Source organism: Podarcis vaucheri (genome assembly GCF_965113315.1).
Source record: "Podarcis vaucheri genome assembly, chromosome: W".
Taxonomy (NCBI): domain Eukaryota; kingdom Metazoa; phylum Chordata; class Lepidosauria; order Squamata; family Lacertidae; genus Podarcis; species Podarcis vaucheri.
Genome location: NC_138757.1, coordinates 34307846 through 34328406, shown reverse-complemented (window position 1 = coordinate 34328406; position 20561 = coordinate 34307846).

Here is a 20561-nt window from a genome sequence, read left to right as displayed (position 1 = left end):
TCCTTATCCCTCCACAAATTGCGCAGCCATGCTTTAGCATCTCCATGCAAATGGGACATGATAAATCCCACCTTCTCTTGCTCATCTCTAAAGTCTTTGTTCAGCAGTTGCAGTGCACACTGTACATCTGCTTTAAAGTTGGGGTACATTTGTAAATTCCCATCAAAGTGAGAGACTAGACCGCCTGTTCTTCTCCCCAATCCAATCCCCTCCGGTTTGGGTGTCAGTTGCCCTTGCTTCGTAAGCACTTCCAACCTGACCTGGAGATCCCTGTAGGCGGCAGCTGCGTCCTCCTCTCTCTTCCTGGATGCAAGTATCTCGGCATTCAGACGTGTCACTGCTTCTCTGAGTTCTCCTATCTGCTGTTCGGCCGTCATATTGTCTGCCGTTCGTGAGCTGAGTCGCAGGCACCCTCCTTCTCTCCTCTCCGCGAGGCCTTAGATGCCCACAATTGGAGACGGAGCTTACTGTCAGAGCTGCTTCCAGATCCTAGCTCACAGAGGATCACGCTAGCCAGCGGTCATTTAGTAAAAGTCTTTATTGAGTTACAGTTTCCATTCTCAGGCTGCTGTGTGCAACTCTACGTCTTATGGGTTAGACCGGCGAAGCTCCGTCTGAGTCTCCGCCCCTTGTACACCAACTTAATATCCTAGCCTTACTCCACCTTTTCCGCCTGACTGTTGTTCTCTGGGTCCCTCTGCCCCCCGGGGTCTCTTCCTTCCTGGATTCTTCTGACGCCGACCCCCCGGACCCTCCTGTCTCCTTGCGCCGGGCTTTAGGACCTGGCTCCCTTTCCGGGCTGCTTACTGCGCCACCTTCCTGTGCATTTGAACTTGGCGCGCGCGCTCAACCTTCCACTTTCCGTCTGACCGTTTCTTCGCTCCCCGATGGAGGTGTGGCCACTCCTGACTCGTGCCCTCCCTCCTGTTGTGAGCTGCCAGCGCTTGATACCTGACGCCCTTCCTCTCCCCTGCTCTCTGTTGGTGACGCTGGTCCCGATTTCCAACTGCTCCCCTCTGAGCCCCCTCTGGCCCTTTCCTCCTGGGGTGTCCCCCTAGGCTCCCCCCTTGCCCTGGCCACTGGTGCTCCTTTCTGTGAATCTTCTGATTCACTGGAAAGACTCGGAGATCTCGGGTCGTCGTCATCACTCATCCTTTCTTCTGCCTCCTCCCCCTCGCTCTCTGTTTCCTCCCTTGCCCTTGCCTCTGCTCCTGAACCCTTGACAGGTGTCATCTGCAAATTTGATCAGGATGCCCTTGAGTCCATCATCCAAGTCGTTGATAAAGATGTTGAATAAGACCGGGCCCAAGACAGAACCCTGTGGCACCCCACTTGTCACTCTTCTCCAGGATGAAGAGGAACAATTGATGAGCACCCTTTGGGTTCGGTCAGTCAGCCAGTTACAAATCCACTGAGTGGTAGCATAGTCAAGACCGCATTTTACCAGCTTCTTTACAAGAATATCATGGGGCACCTTGTCAAATGCCTTGCTGAAATCAAAGTAGGCTACATCCACTGCATTCCCTTCATCTACCAGGCTTGTAATTCTGTCAAAAAACGAGATCAGGTTAGTCTGACATGACTTATTTTTCAGAAATCCATGCTGACTATTGGTGATCACAGCATTCCTTTCTAGGTGCTCACAGACTGTTTGCTTAATGATCTGCTCCAGAATCTTCCCTGCTATTGATGTCAGACTGACTGGGCGGTAATTATTTGGGTCCTCTCTTTTCCCCTTTTTGAAAATAGGGACAACATTTGCCCTCCTCCAGTCTGCCGGGACTTCGCCTGTTCTCCAGGAATTCTCAAAGATGACTGCCAGTGGTTCTGAGATCACATCTGCCAGTTCTTTTAATACTCCTGGATGCAGTTCATCTGGCCCTGGAGACTTGAATACATCTAAACTAGCCAAATATTCTTGTACTATCTCCTTAGTTATTTTGGGCTGTGTTTCCTTTGTTGAATCATTTGCTCCAAATTCTTCAGGTTGGGCATTGTTTTCTTTATCGGAGAAGACTGAGGTAAAGAAGGCATTGAGGAGTTCAGCCCTTTCTGTGTCCCCTGTTTGCATTTCACCATCTTCTCCTCTGAGTGACCCCAATGTTTCTTTGTTCTTCCTTTTGCTACGAACATACCCATAAAAGCCTTTTTTGTTGCTTTTAACCTCTCTAGCAAGCCTGAGTTCATTCTGTGCTTTAGCTTTTCTGACTTTGTGTCTACACGTGCTGGCTATTTGTTTGAATTCCTCTTTGGTGGTTTCCCCCCTTTTCCGTTTTTTGTACACATCCTTTTTTAATCTTAATTCAGTTAAAAGTTCTTTAGATAGCCACCCTGGCTTCTTTAGGCACCTTCCATGTTTCCGTCTCATTGGTATTGCCTGACGTTGTGCTTTTACTATCTCCCTCTTAAGAAACTCCCAGCCATCATGAACTCCCTTTCCTTTTAGTATTGCTGTCCATGGGATCTCACCCAGCACTTCCCTAAGTTTTATGAAGTCGGCTTTCTTAAAGTCAAGAAATTGAGTCCTCGTATGCTTGGCTGCTCCTTTCCGCTGTATAGTAAACTTCAGAAGAGCATGATCACTCGCGCCTAATGATCCATCCACATCTACCCCACTAACCAGGTCATCAACATTGGTTAGGACCAGATCTAAAATGGCTGTTCCTCTTGTTGCTTCTCCCACTTTCTGGACAATGAAGTTGTCTGCAAGGCCAGTGAGGAATCTGTTTGACCTTATGCTCTTGGCTGAGTTTGACGTCCAACAAATATCCGGGTAATTTAAGTCCCCCATTACTACTATCTCCCTTCCTTTTGCATGCTTGGCCATCTGTTCCAGGAAGGCATCATCTATGTCCTCTGTTTGGCTTGGGGATCTATAGTAAACTCCCACAATGAGGTCTCTGTTATTCTTCTCTCCCTTAATTTTGACCCAAATGCTCTCACTTTGGCTTTGAGGTTCTAAATCTTGGATCTCTTCACAGGTATACACATCCCTGACATATAACGCCACTCCTCCTCCTTTCTTGTCTGGTCTGTTTCTCTGAAATAGATTGTATCCCCCCATTATTACATTCCAATCGTGGGACTTATCCCACCAGGTTTCAGTGATGCCTATTATGTCATATTTAGTTTGCTGTACCAAGAGCTCAAGCTCATCTTGTTTATTTCCCATGCTTTGCGCATTAGTGTACAGACATTGAAGTCCATTAATCATTCCCCCGTGTCTCTTATTTAAGGATTTTTTCCTCCCACCACTAGGTCCGCGTGCTGTTTGCTCCATTTGGTCTATGACATTTGGATGATCATCTTCATTAATTGATAGACTCCTACCTTCAGGAGCACTGTCTCCCTCCCCCACATTTTAAAGCCCTCCTGATGAGGTTTCTGAGATTTTTGGCAAAAACATTTCTCCCAACCGTTGTGAGGTGCAGCCCATCACTTGCCAGAAGTCCATCTTCAAGAAACTGCCGTCCGTGATCTAAGAATCCAAACCGTTCCTGTTTACACCATTTGCGAAGCCAGCTGTTCACTTCCACTATTTTCCCCTCTCTCCCTGGGCCACGTCGTTCAACTGGGAGGACAGACGAGATGACAATTTGTGCATTTAGTTGCTTCAATTTCCTGCCGAGAGCCTCGTAGTCTCTTTTGATCTTCTGGAGGCTATTGCTTGCAGTGTCATTGGTTCCCACATGAACCAAGAGGAAGGGGTATTTGTCAGTGGGTTTTATGATTCCTTGCAGTCGTTCAGTTACATCTTGGATCTTAGCCCCGGGGAGACAGCACACTTCCCGAGACATCTTGTCAGGCCCACAGATCACTGCTTCTGTTCCCCTCAGTAGGGAATCCCCTATCACCACTACACGCCTCCTCTTGGGTTTGGTCGGGGTTCTTCCGTGAGCTGTCCGTTCCAAGGTCACCTGCACATTCCCTGAGGACTGACTTTGCTGCTCGTCTTCATATACCTGATCGACTGTAATGAGGGAGAGATCCTCAAATGGAGTCTGCCCTTCGTCTTTCATGCTAGGGGAGAGGACCTCAAAGCGATTGTGTATTTCTAAACAATCAGAGTGAACCCTGGGCCTCCTACTTCTTTGAGTCACGTTTCTCCATATATCTGGCTCCTGTGTTGCTGAACTAGCCTCCTTCTCAGGGGAGTCCCCTGTCTCCTCCTTGGTGGGGACGGTGTGCTCTGTTGCTTCCAAGAAGAGCTCCAGCTCTCTAATTCTTTGGAGCGTAGCTACACGTTCCTCCAGTTGCTGGACTTTGTCTTTTAAAAGGGCAATCAACATGCAATTGCTGCAGGTAAAGCTGCCTGCAACCTTTGGCAAGATGGCAAACATTGCGCAGGAATCGCAGGCGACTGCAGCTGTTCCCTCCCCTTCCATCTTGAGATCGTGTCGTTGGAGGTGGCTACAGAGGTCCTCCATCATAAAAAGCTTGAAGACAGGACAAATAACTTCCCCCACAAAAAAAAACCCTAGGTCTCCCCCAGCAAACGTTTGAGACTAGCTCCCCTAAATCTAAAAGATGGGTATAACTGCGCGCGCCTAGCGGCGCGCACCACTTCCCTGCAAACTCTGATAAGCTCCTCCCACAGCTAATCCCCTGCCTCAACAGAAACCCTGCCCCCTCTGACCTTTACACAGGGAAAACAGCTAATCAGCCACAAAGAAACACACACACACAAGAAAAACCCTTTTTGCTCCTTCTTCAACTGCTGCCCTGCAGACTCTGATAAGCTCCTCCCACAGCTAATCCCCTGCCTCAACAGAAACCCTGCCCCCTCTGACCTTTACACAGGGAAAACAGCTAATCAGCCACAAAGAAACACACACACACAAGAAAAACCCTTTTTGCTCCTTCTTCAACTGCTGCCCTGCAGACTTTGCATCAGTTAATATTTTAAATTTTATTCTGGGCTTCTTGCCCTGCCAGACAAATCTAGAAATGTCTCTCTGCCACTTCTTGAAACAGTCTATTTTGTCCAAAATTTGCAATGATTGAAACAAAAATAACATTCTTAGCAATACATTCATCTTTATAACAGCAATTCGGCCTAACAAGGAAAGCTTCAAATTTGATCAAATTTCTAAATCTTTTTTAACTTCCGTCCAACATTTTTCATAGTTATCCTTAAACAAATTTCCATTTTTAGCTGTCATGTTAATCCCCAAGTATTTCACTTTCTTAACCACAGTCAAACCTGTTTCATTCTGAAACTTCTCTCTTTCTATCGATGTTAAATTTTTCTCCAAAACCTTAGTTTTTAGTTTGTTCAAGAAACTGGCCACTCTCCAGGCACCCGGCTTGATCTCCGGTTGACCTCCCTGTCTGCATTCCCCGGCAGGATACAGGCTGAGGTCGCGATAGGCGATCCTTCTCAGCGTGAGAAGAATACACCCCCTCTTTCCTGCCCCCCCACCCCCGGGCAGGGGAAAGAGATAGATAGAAATGTATTTACATGCCTTTATTTCTGTCTTTGCAGCGTTACAAAAATCATGACTGCTCTCTTCAAACTCCAACAGCCGAGAGAGACTGACTCCTCCGGTGCTTCGCACTGTGAATAGACTGTCCCTCTGTTTCCCACGGAACAGTCCCAACATTCCCATTATGTTTTGCTTTCAAGCTACCAGCTCGCGGCCGCATTGCTTCTATATCGTAACATACTCCCCCATATGAATCAATGTGAGCTGCGAGCAACGCGTGATCCAGAGAAGAAAACAAACAGTTGTTATACATATAACACTCCCCTGTTGTTTCAGTTCCACCCTTGGAACTACCCGCCACTGGTTTCCCCAGTGTACCTCTCTGGTTGTCTGACTTCCAAGGAATGAGTGCATCCGCATTACCTTGGCTAGGGAATGTAGTGTTACACTTAGCAACTCCCTGTTGTGTCTTTGTCTCTGACTTAGACACAGCTTCAACCTGTCTTGCGTTGTCAACAATAGTAACACATGCTACAGCTGAGTTAGCAAACTCTTTTGAATACCTCTTGGGTGGTACACCCTTTGTAACTCTCTCAGACCTGCGTATGAGGTGCTGATCCTCTCTGCTCACTGGTTCAGTCTCACGACTCTTTTGAGAACCAGTTCCAATAGTAAACAGTGGTTCATCCTTCACCTGTGAAGGTATTTCCATTGTGTGAGATTTCCTCTCAATGACTGTGTCAACTGAGCTCTTTGAGCTATCACTGTCACTCTGAGTACCACTGTAATCAGTAAAATCACCATCATCTGAATTGTCCTCAGTGGGAAATGTGTGAACAATTACTCTCTCCTGTTCAGGAGCACTCTCTAGAAATTTCTTGAGAATCACCTGACCAGATTCAGACAGAATCACTCTGTAGAGATCCTTTTCATAACCCACAAAAATGCCTCTAGCATTTTTTACTCTACCTGGAGCATCAGATTTCACATGAGACCCAAAAACCTTAAAATGGGCAACAGAAGGTTTTCTATGGAACAGCTTCTCAAAAGGAGAACTTCCTAAACCTTTTGAAACCTTTCTCAACCAAGAGTAACAATAACACATTAATGACTCCGCCCAATACTCATGTGGCAAATGTGAACTCAGCAATTGTGCCTTCATGCCATTTTGCAATTCTTTGTTCACTTGCACACAGACACTTCTGTTCCATGCTTCTGCAGAAACAGCAGTCTTGTGCCTTATCCCTTTCTTATCCAGGAACTCCTGAAAATCCTGTAAAAGAAAAACTGGCTTTTCATCTGTGAAAAGACAATCAATGTTAGCATTATGAACATTCTTAACCTTGTCACAAAACTCTTTAAACCTGTCTAAGGCTTCTTGTGGTTTCTGCAATATACCGTATTTTTTGCACCATAACACTCACTTTTTTCCTCCTAGAAAGTAAGGGGAAATGTCTGTGCGTGTTATGGAGTGAATGCCTGCGGGTGGCAGGGGGGATCTGCTGCAGTCATGAGCAGAGGATCCATGGTTCCCCTTCCTTCCCTCCTCTGTGGTTACAAAGCATGGATCCACATGGATCCTCAGGATTTTTGCATTGGGCTACTCCAAACTCACTGTCAGATCACATGTCTGTGGCCACAGCATGAACCACAAAAATCATATATCCACTATTTCGTTTAGAATATTTTTTTCCTTGTTTTCCTCCTCTAAAAACTACATGCGTGTTATGGTCTGGTGCGTGTTATAGAGCGAAAAATACGGGTATATACCCACACATAATGAAAGAAATAATACACACACACAAGATAATATCTTGCATTGCCTCTAGATGGTGCTAGAGGACCAATCACATCAGCATACACTCGCTGAAAAGCTTTGGTTATTTGCGTTGTCTTCTGGACGTTTTTCGACACACCTGCGAGAGAAATCATGTTAGAATCAGATGCATTACAATTCATGCAAATCACTTTGATCAAAAGTCAACAAATACAGTCCATCTTTCTCTCTGGCAGAAAGATACAGCTCTTCATCTTTGAAGATTTTGCAGCTTTCTCTATCATAGGACAAAGTCAGTCCTTTCTTTGTGATCTGCGAAACACTCAGCAGATTGAACTTTAAATCAGTAACCAAATACACATTGTTAATAGTCAAGTTTAGACTCTCAAGATACACAGTTCCAAACCCGGTCGCTTCCAGCTCCTGACCGTTGGCTTGTTTCACAGTGAAGCTTTGCTTCTTAAACGTTGAAAACAGTCCTTTGCGCGACGTCATGTGTTGCGTCGCTCCAGTGTCCAAAATAAAAGCGTTTTCCACTTCTGGTGTGGCTTTTAGTGACATCAAAGCCATAACTGGTTCCACTTGGGACTTGGGACGACTTTTGCCTGATGCTTCAGGCTTTGCAGAGCTCCCCTTAGCTCCTTTCTGTTGACGTGGCTTCTTACAATTCCGCTGAAGATGCCCAGTCTGTCCACAATTGAAACAACAGACAACGTTCAAAGCAACAGCCTGTTCTTCACTAGCAATAGCAGTGGGGGTGTCAGAACTCTGAGCTTCTCTCCCCCTGTCTTTGACATCTATTGCAGCAAGGCGATCTCTCTCATTGAGAACCACGGCGCAGATTCTCTCTGTCGTGAGATCTGCAGCAGGTAGAGAACCAAGCTGACTTGCAACCGTTTTATAAGTCCGATTAAGGCTGTTAATAATCATGAAGCAGAATATCTCTTTCTGTAGAGGGAAATTGCGTTCCGCCATCTGCTGGCGTAAGAATTTCATCTCTGTCAGATGCGCTTGTATATCTCCATCAGGCGCTAGCCTTAGATTGGTCAGCTTTTCAAAATGCAACAACGCTGAAGAACCAGCATCTCTTTGATGTATTCTACGCAGCGTTTGCCAAATCTCACGCGCGTATTCCAAATTCTGAATATGCACGAGTTGAACATCTGAGATACACAGAATTATGGCCGTCCTGGCTCTCACATTCTGTGAATTCCAACCTGGCGTTGGTGCAGCAGGGATGGGGTTTTCAATCACCCCAAAAATCCTCTGATTCTGAAGCAGGGCTTTCATCTTTACAGACCATGAGGAATAATTGTCATTAGTCAGTGGAGGTGGGTAAGGTAAGCCTTCCCCCTTCTTGGCATCCATTTTGAATCCAAGCCTCAGCTCTCACTCTCAAGCCTGTAAAATCCAAGAGTCTATTGGCTGTTTACTGCCTCACACTTGGCAGCTAAATGCAAGCTGTTTTGAAAGTCCCTCCAAGAGCAGTGAGATAGACAAAACAAACGCTGTTTTCCCAGCCTCTCACAGTCCCAGCCCCTCTTCCGTTGTTGGTCAGTAACTTTCCACTGTACTGACATTTCGTTGCTTAGCAACTGGACATTCCAGGCTTATCCACCCCCACCCTGCTTAGGTGGCGAGCCGATTTGGGCTCGCCCGCAGAGGCTGATGGACCCGGATAGATTCCGTCAAGCCTTGCGGGACCTTACTCCCCCTGACGACTCATTGACTGAGCTTGTTGAGGGCTGGAATACCACATCTGGCTGGGTTGCCTGGGTGAACCCTTTCTATCTGGACAGCCACTCGCCCGTGGCTGTCTCAATCACTGGCAGAATCCGTCAGTGGGCGTTTCTTGAACTTCTTCCAGCAAAGAAGCTCTTTGACGCCTAGTCTCCGCCTACTTTACCTGCGCGGAAGCCTTCTGCGCAGGGAGGGTGTGGGCATCGGAGGACCCGTGCTCTCCCCGCTGGTCCCCGGCGAGGAGTCTTGGAGCCACCTCGCCGATTCCCCCATCTGCCCCCCTTCTCCAATGGTGCTACGCTGATTTCCTTCCCCAGAAGATGTGCTGCTTCTCTCCCTCCCGGGACGCTCTCTGGAATCCCTCTGGAGCCCTCCCTCTCCCTCAGTCTCTGATGGCAGTTCCCTGACACCCCCATTCCATTAACCGCACCAAGCAACAAGCTGTAAAATGCAAGTTTATTTTTTTTATAATAATTTTTATTACATTTTTTCCAATTACAGATAAAGCAAAAAAGAATTAAAGAAAAGATAAGAAAAGAAAAAGAAAAAACCAAACCATTTCAACAACTTATTTCAATTTTCTATCGAACTTCCCCACACCTCCCGCACAGTGCATTCTTAACAATAAATTTATCAACAAATTATAACCTTGTTTCGTGTGTTTCTTTTGTTCTTTCAATTACAATTTAAGTTTAAATCCCTTATTTTCCATTTACTCTAAAAACCAAACGTATTGTCATTTTTAACCGTTTAAACTTTGATTCTTTCAATAATGTTATCCAATTTCATATATAATCCATTCACGTTGCTGGGGCTAACCTTCCAAGTCATGCGACATCTTAACGTTCATATAATTTATAAAACTTTTGCAAATAGTCCTTAAATTTTTTCCAATCCTCCTCCATTGCTTCTTCTCCCAAGTCTCGGATCCTGGCAGTCATCTCAGCCAACTCCATGTAGTTCATCAATTGCGTGTGCCAGTCTTCCAGTGTGGGTAAATCTTGAGTCTTCCAATACTTAGCGATAAGGATTCTTGCTGCTGTGGTAGCATACATAAAAAACGTTCTATCCTTCTTTAACACCTTTTGGCCGACAATGCCCAAAAGGAAGGCCTCCGGTTTCTTAGGGAAGGTGTACTTAAACACCTTTTTTAACTCATTATAAATCATTTCCCAGAAGGCCTTCACTCTTGGACAAGTCCACCAAAGATGAAAGAATGTCCCCTCAGCTTCTTTGCATTTCCAACATTTATTATCAGACAAATGGTAAATCTTAGCAAGCTTGACTGGGGTCATGTACCACCTGTATACCATTTTCATAATGTTTTCTTTCAAGGCATTACATGCCGTAAACTTCATACCGGTGGTCCATAACCTTTCCCAGTCCTCAGACATGATATTATAGCCAATGTCTTGAGCCCATTTTATCATAGCTGATTTAACTGTAAAATGCAAGTTTAAAACGCAAGCTTTCCTTTGCATCTCACAGAACTTTAAATTTAATTCGTGGGTTTTTTCACCTGTCTGCCAAACTTAGGTCGTTTTGCCATCCTTTAAATGCGAAATCAGTAGTCAAGCCATACTTTTTGGTAAAATGTTCGTCTGGATCCCGGAAGTCCTACCTGAGAAGAACAATGGGAGTGTCCGCTAGCGCCAGCCACTTCTCCTTCTGCAAGCAGCGCCACCCAAATTCCCACCTGGGATGAGCCGTTTGGTGCACTAAACTGAGCTGCTGGAGAAAGACTGGGGCGGGCGGCAAGTGGGAGGGGGAAGTCGTGCGCTTCTGTCCCGTGAGAAAGGTGCTGGGCTCTGTCTCTCCAGTTGCGCTTCCTCGGTTCAGAGGTGGACTATAGCAGCTGGGCTGGGCTGCCACAAAGCCCATCCAGGCCACAGGCTGCTAGCATGACTCATCCCGGCTTTATCATCTGAGGGGAAAGGGTGCGCGGTCTTAAATGCTGGCCTTGGCAACTTGGCTGAGCTTCCTTGGGCCTGTCCTTGGGCCAGTTCTTGGGCCAGCTTAGCCTCCCTCACAGAGGGTTGTTCTGAAGATACACTCAGGAAAACACCCGAGGCATGAAGAAGGAGAACGAGGAGAGTGGGGTCTGGAAAGGGGGGTGGGGAGCGCTCCCACCCCAGCCGCTCCAGGATGGGAAGTGCGTCCCGGGGGAAGCGGGATTCAGGCGGAGGAGGACGTCGGGTTGGGTGGGGGTTGCCAAGAGCAGCACAGTGTCCCTTGAACCCCCGGCTTCCACTCTCCAGGCAGGCGCCCAACATGGCCAGCTGGCACTCCAGCCTTGGCATGCAGATCCCGGGTTCAGCCCCAGATCTCTGGAGCGGAAAGGCTCTTGGGCGTGAATATGAAAGGCAGCACCTGTCAGAATAGGGCATACTGAGCCAGTACAGATGAACATGACTATTGGTTCGCTTCCTCGGCATCCCAGAACTGTGAAGGTTGCCTCAACTGTTGAGCAGCACAGCTAAGGAAGAAGGAGTGGAGTGTCTCCGGGGGGAGCATAGCTCCCATTCCCTTCCAAACACACAGACAGGACAGTGTGGTGGCACCCAGGGAATAGTTGCAGCAGCCGGATGGCTGGCTGAAACACACACCATTGCACTCTTTTTGAATGGGATTCAATCTGAATCAGCCAGTTAGTGAACTTGGTGCTCCTGTGCAACAAAGCCACTACAAAATTGCTCTTCCCCACACACTTCCAGGTCCCTCCAGCGGGGCTTTTTGAGTGTGATGGGTTTTTCTCACTCCAGAGCAGTTTGTGTTTAAGCTGAAAGTCACCAGGAAACCAAGGGAGGCTAAAAATTTTGCATTTGTTGATATAAGGTTTTAAGAACTCTAATAATGACTATGTGGAAATGACTGGGAAAAGGGAAAAAAAGGAAAATCAAGGTTTTTGACTCTTGGTTTCCTGGAAGAAGATCAAAAGACTCCCCTGGATTAGAAGAGACATCTCATTAACAACTGGAGAAATGCCAAAGAACTTTGGATATCTGCTTGGGAACTTTCTGATGCAGTATTAATTTAACAAGGAGCCAGGAGTGAAACCGAAAGTAGACTGACCAGCTAGCTGAATCCAATTATATTGCTATGGGGTGGGGGGAACCTCTAACATTTTACTTTTCGATACTTGTACTTCCAGGGTGAATTGAATGGGTGGAGGGGGGGTGGAGGAGAGGCAGAAAGAAGAGCTAACTTGTCCGTGGCTAGGGGGCGCAATCTGGACGGTTCTGCCGGGGCGCAAGATCACCTAACTACTGCTCTGCGCCTCTGGACCAGGGGTGGATGGTGCTCATTGGGACTGGGAGGGTGGAAGGCAAGGAGGCCAACAGTAGGTGGCACCAGAGCCAAGGAGTGGCAGAGCAAATGCGTTCTGTATCTGAGATGGAGTGGGAAGGGGCTGGCAGCCATCCGCTGTCTGCCCTCATGGAGTGGCCAGAATCCACTGGGCAAATGCTCATCTTGCCAGAGTCTGGGTCTTCTGCTGTTGCTCTCTCAGAAACCGTGCCCAGGTGGGATGTTTCGTTTTTCGTAGCTTGTTCCTTTTCTTTGTTCGGGTTCCTACGTCACACCAGCAGTTTAAATGGCAACACTCCTTTGCAAGATTGGCCGCCTTTTTAATTGTTTGTTATGGAAAATCAATAAAATGATAAGTTGCCCCTGCCAAAGGGTTGCATGACATCTGGCTGAAGACTTTTTGTGCTAAAAGTTGAAGCTATGCTGGGTGTGTGTGGGTGTGTGTGTGTGTGTGTGTGTCCGTCTGTCCATGTGGCCGCTGCGTATTCAACTTTCCACCCCCTCCAAAGAATCCTAAGAACCTTAGTTTTCCTTTCACAGTGCTACGATTCCCAGCACCCTTAACAAACCATTGTTCCCAGGACTTTTTGGGTGTGGGTGGGAGGAGATGTGCTTTACATGTGCGGTGTGCAGGCATCTCCCAGCACATGTGTGTGGGCATTCAAGACTAACTCTTATGCTTTTCTTCCTTAGACCAGCTTGACGTTGAAAAAGAGGTTCTCTGCATTGAGGAACACATGCAATTTCACAGCGAAGCAGAACACGGGCCGAATGGTCACTCTGTCATTGCATCTGGTGAAGTCAGACTGGCTTTGCAAAGGAGCTTGCCCCTGAAGCCAGTTGGTTGCCTGCCTCTGGCTGGCTGGCGGCTTGGCACCAGCAAAACACAAAGAGACAGCCCCATGCAACCTCACACCCAAAGATTTCTGCCCATGCTTCAGACATGCAGCCCTAAGAGCAGCTCTGACTCCCACTCTAGGCCCCTCTGCCCCAGTCTTCCTCCTGATGTAGGCTACAGGATCTGGGAAGTCTGATCCAGCTTTGAGGTGTGGTTCCATATGGCCGTTAGTACTGTTGTGCTTTTGCCAGAGAGCCACGTGGTAAGGAAGATCTCCAAGCACGCTTCCTAGGGGGTCCTCTTTAATCCCCAAATGTGCCCACAAAGGCATGAGCCAGCACCCTCATGCCACAGCTGCCTCTGGAGTGACCCTCCCTCCGGTAAGAGGCATGCCTCACAGCTGAGTGCCTGGTTGTTTGTGTAGGGCGGAGGCTGGGAATCTTGTGGGCTCCCAGATATTGCCAGAGCCAATGGCCTTCTGGTCTAGTGAATTTGAGGTTCTTGGTTTCTCTCCCTCTGCCCCCTTTTGCCTGGAAAAGCACTTTGGCAGATTCCTTTGGAGGATTTGGGTGTGACAAGCTGTAGCACCACACTGAATAAAACAACTCTGAGAAGCTGAAACACCAGGCTGTTTTCTTTTCTAATAAAAATATTCACTGTGCAGTTCACAGGCACAAAACACAATGTTGATATTGTCCAGGAAATGGGTTTTCAGTTGGAGGGCATGGGTTGCGTGAGAGCATGTTGTGCGGGATAACCAGTCTCATATAAGCAACATGCTTCAGTCTAATTAGTGCATGAAGGGGTTAACACCATAGAGTAAGCTGTCCTGCCATCTTAGCCATGTCTCTTCCCCTTACCTTGGGAGTGAGTTCTGATCTATTCTGGTATTCACTTCTTCAGTGTTTAATGTACCGTAGGTTTTTCCTGATTTTATGGTTTTATCTTTCTGTAAACGGCCTTGATGTTTCTTACCATCTGGTAGTGTATAAGTTTTATGAAATAAATAAATAATGTAGAATGAATGAATGAATGAATAAATAAATAAATAAATAAATAGGAAGCTGTAAAACCACAACCTCCGAAATGAAAGCTACTGTGCCTCCAGACGGATGTTTTTGCCTGGAGGGGGGCCGTATTCTGCAATGTGCTATCGATGCAATAATAGTGCAGCTTTCTAATGGACTGTCCACGCAAACATCATTCTGCTTTCTCAGTTGCTCTGCAATGCTTCGCCAGGGTTACCACATCATGGCCACCTGGGGGTGCGCTCCTGTGTTGTAGCTCAGCAAAAGCAGGGCAAAATTCCTCTAGTATGGCTCACAGTGAGGGCTGCTGAGAGTTGGGAGAGATCTCGGAGGCCAAAGAGTTTGCTTTTCTGCTCAGTACAGGGGATCTTGCCAGCTCTTCACCCCTGATTGGCCGAAGATGCCCATCTCTCATCCATGCAGCTCCACAGCGTGCCTGGATGATGACTCAGATGGAGCTGGACACACCATTCCTGAAGGATGCAATAATATTGCAATTGTGGTGGACCAACTACATGCCAACAGGATGTCAGACTGAATGGGCCTTGGCCTGAACCAGCAAGGCTCTTCAAATGCGCTTATATTCCCCTGACTTTGGGGATGCCTTGCAGGAGTCTCACCCGTCTCATGGCTATTCTTCTAGTGTGGACCAGGTCTACAAGCTCTCCCCCGAAAGCAGGTGCACCATCCAGAACATGCTGGCGCTGTACCTGAAGAAGAAAGCGAACACAGACCAGGAGGCAGGGACTTCTAGGGGAAGCGAGGCCTTCATGCGGGAAGCCTTGACTCCTCACGTGCTCCCCGGGATCAGCTTCGACCCCACCACCCAGTCTTCTGCTGGTGTCACTCTTCCCCCTGGCCCAGAACAGGAGGCTCCTTCCCAACACGCAGAATGCCTTGCACGTGATCGATGGGCCTGTGCTCACTGTGACATAGGTAGGGCCAGATTTATGTATAGGCTAAGTAGGCTGAAGCCTAGGGCCTCTAGATCTAGGGGGCCTCGCCAGCCTGCCCGCTCCCCAGCGCCGCAGACAGTCTTCCCTCTCCCCAAATTGCAAACCCAAGACTTCATGCAGGGCATTTCTCCCCCATTTCAATGACATTTTGCTTCAAAAGGAAAGGTGGACTTGGAGAAGGCAAGCAAAATGCGAGGGAGATAGTGAAAGATACAGGAAATTGAATGCAGATTTCCAAAAAATAGCAAGGAGAGACAAGAGGGCCTTCTTAAACGAGCAATGCAAAGAAATAGAGGAAAACAACAGAATGGGAAGAACCAGAGATCTGTTCAAGAAAACTGGAGCTATGAAAGGAACATTTCATTCAAAGAGTACCATAATAAAGGACAAAGGTGGAAAGGACCTAACAGAAGCAGAAGACGTCAAGAAGAAGTGGCAAGAATACACAGAGGAATTATACCAGAAAGATATGGATGTCTCATACACCCCAGGTAGTGTGGTTGCTGACCTTGAGCCTGACACCCTGGAGAGCAAAGTCAAATGGGCCTTAGAAAGCAATGCTAATAACAAGGCCAGTGGAAGTGATGATATTCCAGCTGAACTATTAAATTTTGTTAAAGATGATGCTGTTAAGGTGCTCCACGCAATATGCCAGAAAGTTTGGAAAACTCAGCAGTGGCCAGAGGATTGGAGAAGACCAGTCTACCTCCTTTAGAGGAAAAGGCCTTGAGGGGAGGACCTGTTGCCTCCACAATCCTTTGTAAACATGCATAAGCTGAGAGGCAATTGTCCGACAAATGTGGTGCTGTGCGGAGGCAGGAACATTTTCCTGCAGTTAAGTATTTTCTAAGTTCCTTTCCCGAAACGTCCTCAAACGGTTCTGAAGCCTCTCTAACCTCAGAAGTCTTTTCCTCTCTCCGGAATTCTGGGATTCGAGGATAACTTCATGGAGAAGGAAAGAAACCTGCAGAATCAGCAAATGAGTGCCCGCCGGGAGCCTCCACCCCCACCGCTGCCACCAAGCAGGCTGTAAGTTGCCTTAGAGGTGTACTGTGCCCTCCCGCCTCCTTGCTTTTAAGGACTACTTGAGTTCTGTTCTCATCTCCCTTAGGCGTATCCGTGACAAGGAGAGCATGAGCAAGAAGCAACCCCAATGACCCACACTATGCGCAAGCTCTTTGTGCCTTCCACACATACGCAGTCCGGACAGAGAGAGGGACTCATCATGTTCAGTTTCTGTTAATTGATTCTCATGGGAACTTACAGATTCTGGCTTCACACAATTAACTCAAGGCAGTGTCAATTTACTCTTGGCAGAAAGCCAAGGTCTGCTTGACCTAGAAACTACTTACTCTGATTGGTTAACGACCAGCACTCAACTCTGTTATCTAGAAATGCTAGCACAGTTTGGTTTTAGGTGTGTTAGAAGCAGGAGTAGAAGTGCTGTGTATGGTTATGAGAGAGAGAGAGAGAGAGAGAGAGAGAGAGAGAGAGAGAGAGGGGATTTATTTTGCTTTGTTTTGTATGCAGAAACTCTGCTGGTTTTATTTTTCCTTTTAATAAATCCTGTAAATAGTTATTCTGAGTCTAGCTGACTAGTCATTACCACCTCGACTAGCTTCTTCGCTGTGCAGGAAAACTCTGCTACGTTTGGGCTAAAGCCATTAGAGCTATGCCTGACACTTCAAAGTTCCATGAGGTTATGGGCATTGTGCTGCCAGCCTGAGTTGTGGTGGTGTCAGCATCAACGGTGTTGGTTCCAGTAGTCCCAGAAGTTGTTGTTCCTGTCGGTGCAGCAGATGGACACTGGCTGGTTCCTGACTGTTGTGAGCTGGTGACGCAGTGGACACAAGGACAACAGCTGCAGCGTGTGAGTGCTGGGTGCTGTGGTTCCTGTTTTCTCTCTCAGTGGTCGTGAGTAGCTGGTTCCGGGTTCCAGGGACATCGCTCTCAAGATGGCCTCACAACCAGTTCAGATGGCTTTTGAGCGTCTGAATGACTCCAATTACTTGCTGTGGTCGGAACGCATGCAGGCAGTGCTGCAGAGGGATCGTCTCTGGCAAGTGGTGAGTAAGTTTCCTGCGAAGCCTGATAATGAAGACCTCGATAAAGACCAAAGAGCAAGGGCCACAATTGTCTTGGGGCTGGAAGATTCCCAGTTGCCGTATGTGAGGGGAATCAAGACAGCTAGAGGTGTGTGGCAAGCACTTAAAGAACTCCATGTGTGTGAGACAGCGGTTTCCAAGCTGTTCATTCGCAAGGCATTGTACAAGGCAATGTTACAGCCTGGGGTTACAATGCAGGAACACCTACACAGTTTACAGTTAAAGTTTGCTGCGCTACAGGAAAAAGACTGTGCGTTACACCAGCAGGAGAAGGTGTCTATTATTTTGAGTTCTCTCCCGGAAAGCTGGGATAATTTAGTTTTGTCTCTAGAAGGCATACAGGAGCGTGATTTATCAGTCAGCTACGTTACTGGGCGTTTGATTGAAGAATGGCAGAAGAGGCAAGAAAGGTCGTTGGCTGCAGAGACTTCTACTGGCGGGCGGTTTGGAAGGAGTTCTCATGCCGTGCCAGAGGTGAAGCAAAAGCAGCGTACTGGTGAGGAGTCAGCGTTTGCTGTTAGGCGTTGTTTCCGATGTGGGTCTTCAGCGCATCTAAAACGACAATGTCCGGAGTTGGTCAAGTCTCAGTTGCCGGTGCAGGAGCAGAGACGAGATCAGCAGCAGCAGCAGCAGCGTAAAAAGAAATTCTTCAAACAAAAACAGTCGGCTCAGCTGGTGACCGCCGAGGTCAAGATTGCTGATGAGAAACAAGCTGTCTGGGTGGTCGATTCGGGAGCATCTCGGCACATCGTAAATTCAGATGAATTGTTTGTTTCCAAGAACTCAGCACAGCGCAGCCAGGTGGCTCTAGCAGACGGAAGTACTTCCGAAGTGATTTCGGGGGGTGCAGTGTTTGTTCCTTGTCTTCGTGAATGCCTGCAAAATGTACTTTGTGTGCCTTCATTAAGGAGCAATCTGATGTCTGTAGATTGTTTGCTAAAAGCTGGGTTTAAAGTGTATTTTGAAGGAGACAGGAAAATGAATGGAGTACGTAAAATCTCTCAGGAAAAACAGTGAATGTTGAACTATAAGATAACGGATCAGGAGGTGGAAGGGGCTATCCAAAACATGCAATTAGGCAAATCTCCAGGACCAGATGGTTTGACTTCAAGATATTACAGATCTTTGAAAGAATGGTTAATACAACCATTAAAGGAAGTCTGCAATGAAATATTGGAAGGAAGACGGGCACCAGAGTCGTGGAAGGAAGCTTACATTACACTTATACCGAAAACAGAGACTGAAAAGACACAGCTCAAGAACTACCGCCCTATATCGCTGCTTAATGTGGATTACAAAATCTTCACAGATATTTTGGCTAAAAGATTAAAAAAGGTGTTAGCAGAAGAAATTCACACAGATCAAGCAGGCTTTCTCCCGGGCAGACATCTGTCTGACAATATGAGGAATATAATTAATATTCTAGAAAAACTACAAGTGAATATTAATACTAAAGCAGTCTTGATATTTGTGGATGCAGAGAAAGCCTTCGACAATATTTCTTGGAGTTTTATGAAGAAGAATCTACAGGGGATGGGGGTAGGAGAAGGTTTTGAAAATGCTATAGGTGCAATTTATTCAGAACAAAAGGCAAAATTAATTGTGAATAATGTGATCACAGAAGAGTTTAAGATTGAAAAAGGGACACGACAAGGTTGCCCAATTTCTCCATTGCTTTTTATATCGGTCCTAGAGGTTTTGCTAAATATGATTAGAAAGGACCAAGAGGTTAAAGGTATACAGGTGGGAGCTAAACAGTATAAACTGAAAGCATTTGCTGATGATTTAGTATTGACTCTACAGGAGCCAGAAGCTAGTACTAAAAGGGTATTGGAACTGATTCAAGAATTTGGACAGTGTCAGGGGTTCAGAGGCAGAGGCACATGGGAGGCAGGAGAGGGAGGACCATTGGGCAGAGTCCGAGGACAGCAAGGAGGAGGAGGACTGTGGCCCAAGGGACTCCATGAGCTTTTCCAGCGAATCAGGGGATTCCCAGGAGGGGGCGCCTGTAGCCAGGGGGAGAGGAGCCCCAGGGGGGACTCATCAGGGGGAAAGAGCCAACAGGGAATCCCGAAGCAGCAGCTGGAGATCAAAGCCGGCTTCCCCTCCAGAACGTAGCGATGGGGGGGGGAAGTTCCAGTGTGTCAGGAGAAGCAGCTCCGTTGGCTGGAAGGGAGGAGAGGTCAGAACAAGGCACTCTCCCGGAAGGGGAGAGGAGCAGTGAGAGGAGTGACGTTACCATCAGGAGAAGGGTTGGAAACTGGTCGCGCGCGCCAAGTTCAAATGTGCAAGCGCGCGGGGAAACGGAGAGCCCGGGGGAGGAGCCAGGTCCCAAAGCCCGCAGGAGGGAGGGAGAGCCGTCGGGAGATTCAGCGTCAGAAGAATCTAGGAGGGGCGGAACTCCAGCGGGCAGAAAGACCCTGCGGAAAAGGAAAGACAGGAGGAGGTGGAGCAAAGCCAGCATCTTAAGCTGGTGTGGGGGGGGCACCGACTCAGAAGGGACTTCTACGGTCTAAGCTAACAGACGTACGGCTGCGCGCCGCTACTGTGGAACAACTAATGGACTTCAATAAAGACCTTTGTATATAAAGAGAAACTGGCGTTGGTCCTTTGTGAGCTGGGACCTGAGGCAGCCGTGACAGTAAGTCCCTTCTCAAAGTACGCAATTTTTTTTTTTGCAAAGCTCACGAAGTTTGGCAGCCATGAGTATGGCACCACGTGCACCACGTGCTAGCGGGACTCCTCTACAAGAAGTGCGTATGCTTCCTCGATGACATCCTGATCTTCTCGGAATCGCAGGAGACTCACGAGAGTGACGTAAAGGAGGTCCTGCAGAGGCTACGGGAGCACAGACTCTACGCCAAGCTGGAGAAGTGCCAATTCGACGTGACGGAGGTGGATTTCCTGGGCTACAGGCTGTCCGACAAGGGACTAGCCATGGACAGCGCCAAGGTCCGCGCGGTGTTGGACTGGAAGAGCCCACGCAATTGGAAGGAGGTCCAGAGGTTCGTCGGCTTCGCCAACTTTTACCGCAAGTTCATCAGGGGTTTCGCGAAAGAGACGGCAGCTATCACGGACATTCTCAGTTCCAAGAAGAAGAAGTTCACCTGGACGGACCAGGCGGAGCAGTCCTTCCGGCGACTCAAGCGCCTCTTCGCGTTTGAAGAACAGCTGCTACACGTGAATCCCGGCAGGCCCATGCGGGTTGAGACTGACGCGTCTGACAGAGCGGTGGGGGCCGTCCTCTTGCAGGAAGATCCGCAGGGGAACTGGAGGCCCTGCACTTTCTACTCCCGGAAGCTCAGCAAGTTGGAGCAGAACTACACAATCTGGGACAGGGAGTTGTTGGCCATCCACGCGGCTTTCAAGGCATGGAGGCACTTCC